We start from the raw sequence: 14,892 nt of genomic DNA, 5'->3' as shown, positions 1-14,892 counted from the left end.
ATTTCCTGCCAGCTGCCAGGTGATGCTGATGTTGCTGGTCCAGGCACCATACTCTGAGTAGTACTGACGCAGGGTAGGGTTGGCCCACTCTGCGCCTTCAGGAATGTTTCTGAAGACACCCGATTCCCTGCCTCCTCGCCTGTTCTCCATGACCATCAGTCTTTTATGGGCCAAAAGAGTACTCCCCCTTGGATTTCCCTCCAAACCTTCTGGACCATCCTGAGAGTTTTTTGCAGGTGCTTTTGACATTGATGCGTTGTCATTTCCCGATGGCTGCGTCCCACCTTACACCTGCCTGATGGCCATTGTACTATTACTGTAAGATGGATCCAGATTTCCAAGATGCTGAACTGGGGGTGGGAGCAGGGAGGAGAAAGTGCATCTTAAAATTGACAAATGCAGTAGTTTTTGTCAATTTGTTATGTCAAGTAGTTACATGCCTTGAGGAAGGGTGTGGCCCAGGCCAGCCTGGAGGCAGAGATGGGAGCGGTTTCTCAGTCCATAAGCCTCCTGGGGCTACCCAGACACTAAACAGCACCTGCTTACAGCAGGGACCAGTGCTGCAAGTATCCCGTCTGGTATGGCCTTCTGCCTCATGTGACGATGGTGGGGGACCAAGCCAGATGGTTCACTCTGGTGATTCTAACGTTAACTACCCAGTCTTTTTTTTTTTTTTTTAATTTTTAACAATGCTGCTAGGAAACCTCTACTATCATTCAGCATGGCACACTAGTAAAAAGGCAAAAGGTCTTTCTTGCACTCTGTGGCTGAAATAATAAAGAGCAGCTGTAAGTGGTGGGGCAGATGGCGTGAGCCCTGGCAGCTGGGGACTGCTTGTCTTCATTAGTGTCACTGGCAGACAGCTTCCCCTTCGACATGGGGTAGGCCCGCAGGTCATCCAGCTGGTTCTCTCTAGAAGTCTGTTGGGCATCCGTGTGGCCTTGTTTTCAAGGCTTTTTTTTTTCTTTCTTTCTTTCTTTTAGACAGGGCCTCGCTCTGTCGCCCAAGCTGGAGTGCAGTGGTGTGACCTCAGCTCATTGCAGCCTCCACCTGCAGGGATCAAGCGATTCTCCGGCCTCAGCCTCTTGAGTAGCTGGGACCACACGTGTGTGCCACCACGCCCGGCTAATTTTCTAATTCTATGTAGAGACAGGGTTTCCCTATGTTGCCCAGACTGGTTTCAAACTCCTGGGCTCAAGTGATCCTCCCTCCTTGGCCTCCCAAAGTGCTGGGATTACAGATGTGAGCCACTGTGCCATGCCAACCATGGCTTTCAAGACTTTAACAAACTCCTGGCAAGCACAAGCTCCCTCACGTCTCCCTTTTGGCTCTTGTTTGCATGAGCATGTCTTCTTTGTCTAAGCCAATGTTCTTCACTGGGGACTGTTTGGCCTCTTAGGAGACATCGGGCAATGTCTGGAGACATTCTTGGCTGTCACAACTGGGAGGAGGTGCAATAACAGGTGCATCTAGTAGGCAGAGGCCAGGGATGCTGTTAAACATCCCACCGTGCGCAGGACAGCCCCACAGCAAGGAATGTGCCAGTGCAGAATGCCAGCAGCGCTGAGGTTGAGAAATCCCGGCCTAGTAAGCAAAGCAACCACTAGCTTCAAAATGTTCTGGACTGCTGCATTCTGTTTCTTGGAATCTGGAGAAGAGATTGAAGAGAGGAAATAAAATGACTCTTTAGGCTTCTTTTAGTGTGGTGTTGTAAATGGTCATAAAAAGCCATAATTCACTTGGCACCAATTTTGGACGCTTTCTTCTGATATTGAAACAGTAAAAATAAAATAGCACATGCACAGACTCACGGATGCTGAAGGAACAAATTTTATCTAATAACCCTATGTTTCTCACACCTGATGGGCACAGGAATTTCCCAGGAATCAGGTTGAAATGTGGGTTCTCATTCATCAGGTCAAGGTGGGGCTTGAGATTTGAGATTCTACATTTTTTTTTTTTTTTTAAATTTGAGACAGAGTCTCACTCTGTTGCCCAGACTGGAGTGCAGTGGCACAATTTTGGCTCACTGCAACCTCTACCCCCTAGGTTCAAGCAATTCTCCTGCCTCAGCCTCCTGAGTAGCTGGGGTTACAGGCTCCTGCCACCACACCTGGCTAATTTTTGTATGTTTAGTAGAGATGAGGTTTCACCATGTTGGCCAGACCAGTCTCGAAATCCTGGCCTCAAGTGATCCACCCACCTCGGCCTCCCAAAGTGCTGGGATTATGCATGCGAGCCACTACACCCAGCTGAGATTCTGCGTCTTTTTTTTTTTTTTTTTTTTGAGACAGGGTCTTGCTCTGTTGCCCAGGCTGGAATGCAGTGATGTGATCACAGCTCACTGAAACCTCCACCTCCCAGGCTCAAGCCATCCTTTCACCTCAGCCTCCCAAAGTGCTGGGATTAAAAGCATGAGCCATCACACCCTGTTAGATTTTGCATCTTTAACAGGTTCCTAGGTGGTGCCTACCTTGCAAGCCCAGGGACTACACATTGAGTAGCAAGGTAGTAAACTGACCTTTGGCTTTCTTTCATGTACAGTGTGGTATAGAGTGACCACCTCATTTTTGTTTTGTTTGCCCAGAACTGTTCCGGTTAACACCAAAAGTCCCACATCCCTGAGAACCCCTCAGTCCTGAGTAAACCAGAACGGATGGTTACCCTATCAAGCCCCACAGTATCCCCAGGTGGCCAGGTAAGATTGGACCTAGTGAGCTTCTTTTCATAAGAAAGGCTCTAAGACCGGTGCAGTGGAAATGCAAAGATGTTTGATTTACTCACTTACGGTAAGTTTCTCTCCTGTTCTGGGAGTGAAAACAGGTATGATGTTACGTACTCCACTGCCTAACATTGGGGCATGTTTTCTATCACCAGGAGGGTAGTGTTTCTTGTCCTCCACCTGTGATTCCCATTTTCCACCAACAGATTTCTCAACTCCAGTCTCTTTTTTTTTTTTTTTTTTTTTTGAGACGGAGTCTCGCTCTGTCATCCAGGCTGGAGTGCAATGGCGTGATCTCGGCTCACTGCAACCTCCAACTCCCGGGTTCAAGCAATTCTTCTGTCTCAGCCTCCCAAGTAGCTGGGATTACAGGCACATGTCACCACGCCTGGCTAATTTTTGTATTTTCAGTAGAGACAGGGTTTCACTGTATTGGTCAGTCTGGTCTGGAACTCCTGACCTCAGATGATCCACCTGCCCTCAGCCTCCCAAAGTGCTGGGATTGCAGGCATGAGCCACACAGTGCCTGGCCTCAGCTCCAATCTTTTCTTGCCCCATCTCTGTTGCCCATTGTGTCCAGATTCTTCCCCGACCCCTCCTTTGAGCAGGCCACGCCCCTACCCTAATTTTCATTATTTTCAGACTAATATAGTTCCTAAGGTTTTTGTCCTTAAGGAAATAAGTTTTGTAATGGGTAGAAAAAAGTAAGAGATATTTTTAACTCTTAGGTAACTGATACTCTCTCAAGGGTGAAAAATATATATAAATCATTTTTTAAAAAAGTTTCAAGATTTTATATAATTAAGGGCTACAATGTTAGATCCATAGGGTCTGTGTGGATACGGATTTGCAGATGAATTAGAGTGGAATCAGTAGGCATACCATCTAAAACTCCTTTCTACATGGCTTGGCCGGTTTCCGTGTGGTTGGCCAAACACTCCTGGTTAATACCTTTTTCCTTGTTTTGGAGTCAGAGTCTTGCTCTGTTGCCCAGGCTGGAGAAAAGTGGCATCATCTCAGCTGACTGCAACCTCCACCTCCTGGGTTCAAGCAATTCTTGTGTCTCAGCCTCCCCAGTAGCTGAGATTACAGGCACATGCCACCACATCCAGCTAATTTTTTATATTTTTAGTAGAGATGGGGTTTCACCATGTTGCTCAGACTGGTCTTGACCTCCTGAGCTCAGGCAATCTGCCCATCTCAGCCTCCCAAAGCACTAGGATTACAGGTGTGAGCCACCATGCCTGGTCCACTCCTGGTTAATTTCTTTTGCTTGTTTTTTTTTTTTTTTCTTTTTTCACTCCTGGTTAATTTCTATCTCTGCGCCATTGTTTAAACCAGTCTCCCCATCGAGGATGTCCTGTAACCTTTCCTTTCAGCCTACCCACATCCTTCACTTCCTGTAAGGATCTTGCCCTCACTCCGCCAGTCCCCCTCACTATTTCAGCACAGTAACCACAATCCTGCCCAGCAAAGGCTCAAAGATGGGAAGCCTCTTCAAGAGAAGAGAATGAATAAACATTAGGGAGAGGAGATCATCTGAGGTTGAGCACCCACCAGGTCTCCTGCCAGCCTAATCACCCAACATCTCTCCAGCCTCCTAGAACAGCAGCTGCACTTACTTTCTTGATTAATTTTGGACTTTGATGTTGTTGTGAGATCATGTACCAGAAGTCTTGCCTAAGAGTGTGCCCTGTAAAAATTGTCTTTAAAAAAAGTGGGTCGCCGTTCATTTATTTGACAAATGCGTATTAAGTGTCTTCTCTGTTCACCAGAGGGATAATATACATACATTGTATTCCTCTTTAGGGCTGAGAAACCTAATTGGTATATGTATTAGTTCGTTCTCACACTGCTATAAAGCACTACCTGAAACTGGGTAATTTATGAAGAAAAGAGGTTTAATTGATTCACAATTCCACAGGCTTAACAGGAAGCATGAGCAGGAGGCCTCAGGAAACTTACAATCATGGCAGAAGGCAAAGGGGAAGCAAGCACCTTCTTCACATGGCAGCAGGAGAGAAACTGAAGTGGGAGGTGCTGTATTCCGTCAATCAACCAGATCTCATGAGAACAGCAAGGGAGAAAGCCTCCCCCTTGATCCAGTGACTTTCCACCAGGCCCCTCCATCAACATGTGGGGATTACGATTTGACATGAGATTTCAGTGGGGACACAGCGCCAAACCATATCAGTATATATGTTAGAACAGCAATGGGCAAGGATTGCGAGCTGCTTATGTAGTTAACTGTTTTGCAAGGACATACTGACATTATTGTTTTTCTTGTTTCTCAAAGCCAAGGACAGTATGTGTCATTTATTCTTTACCTCCTGCAGCAGTGACTTCCAACTTTGGGTTCCCAAGCTTGATGGGGCTGGTGGTATCATGTCAATCAATTATTAATATTTCCAAATGCTGAATGAAGCAAAGGCAAACGATAATTCAGTTTATTTGCTTTTGGCTGCAGTGACAGCCTCTCAGTTTTGGAGTCCTGGTATTTCACACTGATCTGAAGCTCTGATTGGTAGCTATATCAGTGTGTTTTTGATAAATATAAGATGGGGAAAAGAATGAATTATTTGCTAATACAGTTTGCTTGACTAAACTCTTTCAAACCATTTTTTTGTGGGGGGCTGTATTAGTTTGTTTACTGTTGCTTATAACAGAGTAGCAGAAACTGAGTAATTTATAAAGAAAATGAATTTATTCCTTATAGTTATGGAGGCTAAGAATACAAAGGTCAAGGGGCTGCATCTGGTGAGGGCCTTCTTGCTGGTGGGGACTCTGCAGAGTTATGAAGTGGCGCATGTTATTACATGGCTGGGGGCTGGGTGTGCTAGCTTGAATCTCTCTTCCTCTTCTCGTAAAGTCACCAGTTCCCATCCCATGATAACCCATTAATCTATGAATCCTTTATGATCCAGTCAACTTTTTTTTTTTTTTTTGAGATAGGGTCTCATTCGGTGCCCAGGCTGGCATGCAGTGGCATGATCTTGGCTCCCTGCAGCCTCAACCTCCCAGGCTCAAGCCATCCTCCCATCTCAGCCTCCCAGGTAGCTGGGACTACAGGCGCATGTCATCACGCCTGGCAAATTTTTGTATTTTTTGTAGACACAGGGTTTTGCCATGTTGCCCAGACTGGTTTCAAATTCCTGGGCTCAAGTAATCCTTCTGTCTTGGCCTCCCAAAGTGCTGAGATTATAGGCATGAGCCACCATGCCCAGCCCCAATCAACTTTTAAAGGCCCCACCTCTCAATACTGGTACATTGGGGACTGAGTTACAACATGAGTTTTGGAGGGCATATTAAAACCACAGCAGTCGAGTTAGAGCAATAATAATAGCTGGCTTACATGCTAGGTAATCAGTGCTTGTTAAAATTAATACAAAATGAATTTGGTATTAAAATGGACTAGAAGGTGCTTGCCTACTATGGCTATGGAAAGTTCTGGAAGAACTCAGTGTAGCCTTCTCAACCTCAGAAGCAGGCACCTTGGGAGACAACATTCTAATGTCCAAGTGCCAGGTGGCTCCCTGATGGTAGCTTTGGGTACATGTCAGGGGCCCTATGGGAAGTCCCACTTTCTACCCTTTTCTGGGGCTGGAGGGAGGGAAAAAGGGGCCTTTGGCTTAGACACTTTGCCCTGAACCTGTGGTTTCCTGGAAGCATCCAGGTAGCATTTAGGAAGGCAGAGGGATGGAGTCTCTGGTGGGTGGTGAGAGTCCGTGGGTCTGTAGGCCCCGCACGGCTCAGATGTTCTGTCAAAGCCCAGGCCTCGCCAACCATCTGTCTGTGAAACTGATAGGGAAGAGACATGAATCGCAGAGTGAGAGGCTGGCCTGGTGGTGAAGGCAGACCCCAGGGCCTTGGAGGAGGACCCTGTGCTTGTAGGAGGAAGGGTGGGAGGGAGGAAGGGAGGGAGCTTCCTTAGGCCTTTGGTTCTCATCACACGGAGACAACCTCATTCTGCAGCTGGCCTGTTGAAGAGCTAATGAGGTGAGGCAAATTCTTGGGAAATGATGGATTAAAACAAACCATGGAAACCTTCAATTGAAACTGGCTTTCCAAAGAGTTGGGTGTGGATATAAATTGGCTTTCCAAAGAGTTAGGTGGCTGTGGATATAAACACAGAGTTTATTTTATTGTTTGAGAGTCATGTGTTGAAAATTAGGAGCCCTGGGTTTCATGATTGTGTTTTGATACCTACTTTAGGTCTTATTGTTTAAGCTCAATGAGCCTTACTTTCTGTATTCAACCTTTTTTATACCTTATTAAAATATACTTAAATTATAACAGGAAGATAACATTACAGAAAGAGGGAAAAAACCTACGCTCTTATCACCCAATGTCCCAACTACTTTAAATTATTAGGAATTCCCTGCCAGTCTTCTGTGATTTGCATATTACTTTTTTTTAAACCATCGCAAGGATTATGTGGCATATATTTTTGTATACTGCTTTTTTCACAAGCTTGGTATCATAAATATTTCCTATAGTTCTATGATGGTTATCATTTAGCAAATGGCATAAAATTCCATTGCACAAATGGGTGCAGCACACCAACAAGGCACATGTATACATATGTAACAAACCTGTGCACATGTACCCTAGAACTTAAAGTATATATATAAAAAAAAAAGCCCATTGCACTTACGCTCTGTAGTTTAACCTTTATTGAGTGTTAAGATGATCAGTATCTTTTTTCCCCTTATATTTTGAGTAGTTTTATTAAGCAAGTTCCTGGGAAATCGTATTGATGGGTCAACACCCACCCTACTCTAGTGGGAGTAGAGGGCACAGGGCAATTTGTAGGGTGCCATCATTTAATTAGACAAATGATTTTTTGAGTGCCTTTAATGTGTGAGGCTTTGGCTTTCTGTGTGCGTTATTGTATGTTACAGGGTCCGATTGAGGTTTCCTGAGTGTGTGGCAAGACTGTGAAGCCTTGCTGATTAGGATGACTTTAGGTAAAAGACCGATGTGAGTCTGTGTAAAGTCTCAATGACATATTATTTTAAAATAATTGTAGAAGTCTCACCATGAAATGGCTATAGTATTCACAACTCTCTCTCTCGATGTGTCAAGACCTGAGCAGGAAACTTCAGTTGTTTGTCAGAGGATGCAACTGGGAAGTCCTTGAAGCATTTTTTTTTTTTTTTTTTTGAGACAGAGTCTCCCTATGTTGCCCAGGCTGGAGTGCAGTGGCATGAGCTCGGCTCACTGTAACCTCTGCCCCCCAGGTTCACACCATTCTCCTGCCTCAGCCTCTGGAGTAGCTGGGACTACAGGCGCCCACCACCACGCCCGGCTAATTTTTTGTATTTTTAGTAAAGACGGGGTTTCACCGTGTTAGCCAAGATGGTCTCGATCTCCTGACGTCATGATCCGCCCACCTCGGCCTCCCAAAGTGCTGGGATTACAGGCGTGAGCCACCGCGGCCAGTCTGTCCCTGAAGCATTTTTATTGGCTTTGGTATTCTGACTTGTTTCCCTGTAGTTTTCCTTACAATAATCATTTTCGTGGTTGAGCTGCAAAGCTATGACTCAAATCTGACAGCCTAGGGTGATTAGGGGCTCATCAATGTGTGGAACATGGGAGAATGGGGCCAAGGGGAGATCTGGGTGCTTCCATCTGTGAAGTGAGGGGCTTGGACCAGATGCCCTTGGAGGTTCTTCCCAGCACTAAATTCCCCCGTGGAAGTGACAGTGACTTTTAGCATCAGATTAGTTTGCTAGGGTTGCCTTAGCAAAGTGCTACATACAAGGTGACTTAGACAATGGACATTTGTTGTCTCTCTTGTGATTCAGGAGGCCAGAAGTCAGAAACCAAGGTGTCATGTGAGTCGTTTCCTTCTGAGAACTGTGAGGGAAGGATATGTCCAGGCTTCTCTTTTTTTTTTTTTTTTTTTTTAAATAGGGTCTTACTCTGTCATCCAGGCTGGAGTGCAGTGGCACAATTGTGACTCACTACAGCCTCCTTTTCCTGCGGCTAAAGTGATCCTCCTACCTCGGCCTCCTGAGTACACCACTACATCCAGCTAATTTTGTTGATTTTTTTTTTTTAAGTAGAGATAGGGTCTTGCTATATTGCTCAGGCTGGTCTTGAAGTCCTGGGCTCAAAGATCCTCCCACCTCAGCCTCCTAAAGTGCTGGGATTACAGACATAGCTACCATGCCTGGCTTTTCTCCTTGGCTAGTAGATGGCCATTTTCTTTATCTGTCTCTTCATATTGTCTTCTCTTAATGCATATCTGTGTCCAAATTTCATCTTTTTTTTTTTTTCCGAGACAGAATCTTGCTCTGTCGCCCAGGTTGGAGTGCAGTGGCATGATCTCGGCTCACTGCAAGCTCCGCCTCCCAGGTTCATGCCATTCTCCTGCCTCAGCCTCCCAGGTAGCTGGGACTTCAGGCACCCGCCACCACGCCTGGCTAATTTTTTGTATTTCTAGTAGAGATGTGGTTTCACTCCGTTAGCCAGGATGGTCTCGATCTCCTGACCTTAAGATCCGCCCGCCTCAGTCTCCCAAAGTGCTGGGATTACAGGCGTGAGCCACTGTGCCAGGCCCCAAATTTCATCTTTTTTAAAGGAAACCAGTCATACTGGATTAGGGCCCACCCTAACGACCTCACCTTAATTGGATTACCTCTGTAAAGATCCTCTCTCCAGCTAGTCACAGTCAGAGGGACTAGAGGTTAGGACTTCATCATACAAAGTTTGGGTTGGGGGTGCACAACCAAACCCATAACAAGCCCACTGCAAACTGGTGCACAATCACAAGACTGGAAGCTGAATTAGGAGCTCTGGCTGTTTGTCTGTGAGGTTGAGATAGTCCCCATTAGCACAGGGAGGTGGTTTTTGTTTGTTTGTATTTAAATTTTTATTTATTTATTTTGGAACAGAGTCTCACTCTGTCACCCTGGCTGGAGTGCAGTGATGCGATCTCGGCTCACTGCAACCTCTGCCTCCCAGCAACCTCTGCCTCCCAGGTTCAAACAATTCTCCTTCCTCAGCCTCCCTAGTAGCTGGGACCGCAGGTGCCTGCCACCACACCGGGCTAAGTTTTGTATTTTTGGTAGAGACAGGCTTTCACCATGTTGGCCAGGCTGGTCTCGAACTCCTGACCTCCAGTGATCTGCCCTCCTCGGCCTCCCAAAGTGCTGGGATTAGGGGCGTGAGCCATCGTGCCTGCCCTATATTTAAAATTAAGTATACGACAGAATACCTTAAATTGGATGACGGCTTGGTTCTAGATTCACAGCGGTACTCTTCCAGTCTGGGATCTGGCACTGTTTTACTGAGGCAGTAAATCAGAAACTTCAGAGCCTTTACCTGAGAAAGGGACCTTGGAGCTTCGCTGGTCCAACTCTTCTATTTTTCAGAACCAGAGAGGAGAAGGTTGCCCAGCGAGTTACTGTCAAAATCTGGGCTTAAACTGCCATGCCCTGGTTTCTTGTCACATACCTGTGTGCTTCTGCCTTTGTGGCTTTCTGTCACTGCTGCTGCTGCTGCTGCCCTAGGGAAGAAGCCGGTAGGTCCTAGAGTCTGAGGGCATCCACGGCTTAAGTGACGAATACCCCCCTGAATGCCCACACGAGTGCTGTTGTTGACAAACTCACAGACCCAAACGAAGGTTTTGCTGAGCAAGAACTCAGGCTTCTGAGGAGGCTTTTCAGCTAAGAGATATTTTACTATTTTTGTTTGTTTGTTTGCTTCTTTTGAGACAGGGTCTCTCTCTGTCACCCAGGCTGGAGTGGAGTGGCGAGATGTTTGCTCACTCTGCCTCCTGGGTTCCAGCAATCTTCCTGCCTCAGTCTCCAGAGTAACTGGGATTACAGGCACCCGCCACCACGCCCAGTTAATTTTTGTGTTTTTAGTAGAGACCACCGTGTTGGGGTAAGATGGCCTGGAACTCCTGACCTCAAGTGATTCGCCCGCCTTGGCCTCCCAAAGTGCTGGTATTATAGGATCACTTGAACCCAGGAGGTGGAGGTTGCAGTGAGCCAAGATTGCACCACTACACTCCAGGCTGGGTAACAGAGAGAGACTTGGTCTTAAAAAACAAGAACAACAAAAACAACACACACACACACACACATGCACAATACTACAAAACAACACAAACTGGGCTGCTCAAAGCTACAGAAATTTATTCTCTTACAGCTCTAGAGTCCAGAAGTCTAAAATCAAGGTATTGTCAGGGTCACGGTCTCTCTGAAGGCTCCAGGGGAGGATACTTCCTTGCCTCTTCTGTCTTCTGGTGGCTCCCAGCTTTCCTTTGCTTGTGGCTGCTTCACTCCAATCCTATTTCTTTCTTTTTTTTTTTTTTTTCCTGAGACAGTGTCTCGCTCTGTCACCCAGGTTGGAGTGCTTGATCTCAGCTCACTGCAAGCTCTGCCTCCCGGGTTCATGCCATTCTCCTGCCTCAGCCTCCCAAGTAGCTGGGACTACAGGTGCCTACCGCCACACCCGGCTAATTTTTTGTATTTTTAGTAGAGACGAGGTTTTACCGTGTTAGCTAGGATGGTCTCGATCTCCTGACCTCATGATCCACCCGCCTCGGCCTCCCAAAGTGCTGGGATTACAGGCGTGAGCCACCGTGCCCGGCCTCCAATCTCTATTTCTGTGTTCCCATGGCCTTCTCTTCTTCTCTGTGTCCCTGATTTCTCTCCTTTGGTCTCTTACAAGCACATATGTCATTGAATTTACAATTTACCTGGTTAATCCAGGATAATCCCATATTGAGATTTTTTTATTTTTTATTTTTTAAATTATTTTTTATTTTTCTGAGACTGAGTCTCGATCTGTCACCCAGGCTGGAGTGCAGTGGCGCAATCTTGACTCACTGCAATCTCCGCCTCCCGGATTCAAGCGATTCTTCTGCCTCAGTGTCCTGAGTACCTGGGACTATAGGCACCAGCCATCATGCCCGGCAGATTTTTGTATTTTTGGTAGAGATGGGGTTTCACCATGTTGGCCGGGCTGGTCTTGAACTCCTGGCCTTAAGTGATCCGCCCCCTTCGGCCTCCCAAAGTGCTGGATTACAGGCATGAGCCATCACACCGGGCCCCATCTCAAGATTTTTAATTACATCTGCAAAGACTTTTAATGAATACAACGTTACATTCACAGACAGGGACTGGGATTTGAATGTCTCTTTTTGGGGCCACTATTCAACCCCTATGCAGGACTTCTAAAGTGACCTGGCACAGCGGCCATACATTTCCAGCACCAGCCTTGTTCCCATCCAGAGCTGTCTGATGGGGTCTGGAGAACCCTGGGGCCTCTCTTGACTGTGGGCAGTTGAGGGACCAGCTCGCACCTTGTTCTCTGCATCTATGGGAGGTGCCCTTCACTCTTTTCCAGGAGTTCTCCTTCCCATCATCCCACCTCTGAAGGCTCCTGGCTTGCTGGTCTCATCCCCTGGGGTGATGGTAGCAGCAAGAGACCACCCTCCTCGCTGGGAAGGCTCACCCCTGTCTTTCCCTGACCCTATCATCAGCCCTCCGTGAGCCTCAGCGAATTCACATGGGATGAGATTTGTTTCTGCTCTCACTCTGAGAGAGGAATTAAGTTTCTTGGAATCCGGTTCCTCCCCATTCCCTGGGGCCTTTTGGGATCTGTGTAGAACTCTCACATTTTTTTTTTTTTTTTTTTTTGAGACAGAGTCTCCCTCTGTCGCCCAGGCTGGAGTGCAGTGGCGCGATCTCAGCTCACTGCAAGCTCCGCCTCCAGGGTTCACGCCATTCTCCTGCCTCAGCCTCCAGAGTAGCTGGGACTACAGGCGCCCGCCACCTCGCCCGGCTAGTTTCTTTGTATTTTTCAGTAGAGACGGGGTTTCACCTTGTCTGCCAGGATGGTCTCGATCTCCTGACCTCGTGATCCGCCCGTCTCGGCCTCCCAAAGTGCTGGGATTACAGGCTTGAGCCACCGCGCCTGGCCTAGAACTCTCACTTTTTGAGGACTCATCCTATATTGCAACAATCATGTTAAAATGCTCCCACATCACACATTAAGTGCTTTTATTCCTTATAAAAGAATCAGAAAGATTTTTATAATTTTGCTTTTGAAAGTATTTGGCCCCAAGCATGTTTGATTTACGATTGACTGCGATTTCTTGGCCATCATTGTGTATACTTAGGAATTCTCTTGAAGTCAGAAAAGCTAAGCCTTAGATTGCTTTTTGAATGTAATTAAATTTTTTCTTTCTCTTTTTAATGACCCAGCAACCAACGATGAGAATGTAATTAAATTTTTTATGAATACCAAAGTCAACACTTAAAAGGTTTTATAGACATTTAGTTAAATATTACATTTAGATTTCTACAGTTTTTTTCCTTTTGAGCCAATGTCTATATATGTTTAGATTTCTACAGTGTTTTTTTTCCTTTTGAGCCAATATCTATTATTTTAAATTTTTTTTAAAAAATTAAATTTATTTGGCTGGGTGCGGTGGCTCACGCCTGTAATCCCAGCACTTTGGGAGGCTGAAGCGGGCAGATCACTTGAGGTCAGGAGTTTGAGACCAGCCTGGGCAACATGATGAAACCTCGTCTCTACCAAAAATACAAAAATTAGCTGGGCGTGGTGGTGGGCACCTATAGTCCCAGCTACTTGGGAGGCTGAGGCAGGAGAATCTCTTGAACCTGGGAGGTGGGGGTTGCAGTGAGCCAAGATTGTGCCACTGCACTAACAGCCCGGGCGATGGAGTGAGACTCTATCTCAAAAAAAAAAAAAAAAAATTATTTAATTAATTTTTTTTTAAGACAAGGTTTCACTCTATTGCCTGGGCTGGAGTGCAGAGATGTGATCATAGCTCACTGCAGCCTCTATTTTTTTTTTTTTTTTTTTGAGTTTTGTTCTTGTTGCCCAAGCTGGAGTGCAATGCACAAACTTGGCTCACGGCAACCTCTGCCTCCTGGGTTCAAGTGATTCTCCTGCCTCAGCCTCCAGAGTAGCTGGGATTACAGGCATGCACCACCACGCCTGGCTAATTTTGTATTTCTAGTAGAGATGGGTTTTCTTCATGTTGGTCAGCCTGGTCTCAAACTCCCAGCCTCTATTGTTTGGGCTCAAGTGATCCTTCCACCTCAGCCTCTCAAGTAGCTTGGACTGCAGGTGTGCACCATCATACTAGGCTAATTTTTAAAATTTTGGTAGATATAGGATCTCACTATTTTGCCCAGGCTGATCTTGAGCTCCTGGCCTCAAGCAGTCCTCCCATCTCGGCCTCACTATTTTGCCCAGGCTGATCTTGATCTCCTGGCCTCAAGCAATCCTCCCATCTCGGCCTCACTATTTTGCCCAGGCTGATCTTGAGCTCCTGGCCTCAAGCAATCCTCCCATCTCGGCCTCACTATTTTGCCCAGGCTGATCTTGAGCTCCTGGCCTCAAGCAATCCTCCCATCTTGGCCTCTCAGAGCTCTGGGAATACAGGCGTGAGCCACCATATCCATCCCATTTGAAAAACATTTTAACCATTCCTCACACCCGAGAGCTTAGAGACTTCAGATACTTGTCCACTTGTTTCTGATTGCTGAGAAGATGGTCTTGCCTTCTTTCTCACCTAGCTTCTCATTCCCACTGGGAACTGAAATTTCTCCTTCCCAAATCCCAGGCTTCCCCCACAGGATGTCCAACCCCCATTCCCAGACACCTGGGGTTTCTGCTGCTTCCCTTCCTGGACTGGCTTAAATGAGAGCTTCCCACTCTGGCTGTGGGTATTGTATGTTTTGCATTTTGCTTTCCCTCCATACAGAAACTTCTACTTCTGAACCTCTCTGTGGTGTTTTTGTTTGTTTGTTTGTTTTTGGTTTTGTTTGTTTGTTTGTTTTTCTCCTGAATAATCAACCCTGGCTGATTTTCCCATTTTGACATTGTGACCTTCATTCTGGGCCTGCCACATCAGCCCAGGGATGTGACACACTTCATGAGGCTGTGGCTTGTGCAGTCACATGGGGCCTCATGTGCAGAAGGAACTGGGCTTGTTGAATGCTCTGCTGTCATGTCTTGAGATTGCTAATCATTTTATCTTTGAACTTGTGTTTTGTAAGCAAAGTTCAACGAAACAGCAGAGTCTCCACATTGCCAGGGGAGGGATATGGAAGAAAGGAAAAGCCATTATATTCTAGATCCTTGAATGGCATTTTCCCTGCTTTTTGAACCAGGGCTTC

At 46.3% G+C, this 14,892-nt stretch overlaps 1 long non-coding RNA gene across 1 annotated transcript in view; it reads left to right on the top strand.

Annotated features, from left to right (window-relative positions):
• The window catches only part of LOC117066620, a 100,206-nt gene that overhangs the window by 75,287 nt on the left and 10,027 nt on the right, over window positions 1-14,892 (top strand). Inside the window, exon 2 of the long non-coding RNA XR_004430412.1 lies at window positions 2,588-2,698. This is a non-coding gene — a long non-coding RNA (uncharacterized LOC117066620). The remainder of the gene's footprint in view (window positions 1-2,587; window positions 2,699-14,892) is intronic.

The sequence above is a fragment of the Trachypithecus francoisi genome, unplaced genomic scaffold, assembly GCF_009764315.1.
Source record: "Trachypithecus francoisi isolate TF-2019V2 unplaced genomic scaffold, Tfra_2.0 Lachesis_group20, whole genome shotgun sequence".
NCBI lineage: Eukaryota > Metazoa > Chordata > Mammalia > Primates > Cercopithecidae > Trachypithecus > Trachypithecus francoisi.
The sequence above is the reverse complement of the archived record's forward strand: the minus strand, read 5'-3'. Positions and strand labels throughout refer to the sequence as shown.